Consider the following 527-nt stretch of genomic DNA (forward strand, 5'->3'; position numbering starts at 1 on the left):
TGTGTCAAAATAAACTGACCAGTTTTCAAACTTGTGGTGATAAATGCACCTTTGTAAAAATGTGTACTTGGTCAGAAGAAAATTGTTTTTGCACAACAAATAAAATTGTGGTTGTTTTTAGGCAGCGGCCCGTTCCCTGCTCTGCTGGATCTGTACACGTTTGGTGGAGGTCTGTCAGAGAAAAGAGCTGCTCTGCTGGCCAGCCGAGGGTTTCTGGTTCTGACTGTATCTCTGTACGGATACAAAGACCAGCCGAAGAACGTCAAGGAAATTCATCTGGATTATTTTGAAGAAGCAATAAACTTTCTAAAAAACCAAGACAAGGTTGCTAATTTTAATTTAAATATATATTTTTACGTATTTTTTTTGTGGAAATATTTTTTAACCTTTAGTTTTCATCCTGTTGGTACATTGGATTATTACATCAGACTTTCAGAAGTCATTTTCATGTAATAATTTGTTTTTTCCACAGGTGGGCAGTAAAGGAGTTGGTATCATATCCATTTCAAAAAGTGGAGATCTTGCTC

The sequence above is a fragment of the Austrofundulus limnaeus genome, unplaced genomic scaffold, assembly GCF_001266775.1.
Source record: "Austrofundulus limnaeus strain Quisiro unplaced genomic scaffold, Austrofundulus_limnaeus-1.0 Scaffold5073, whole genome shotgun sequence".
Taxonomy (NCBI): domain Eukaryota; kingdom Metazoa; phylum Chordata; class Actinopteri; order Cyprinodontiformes; family Rivulidae; genus Austrofundulus; species Austrofundulus limnaeus.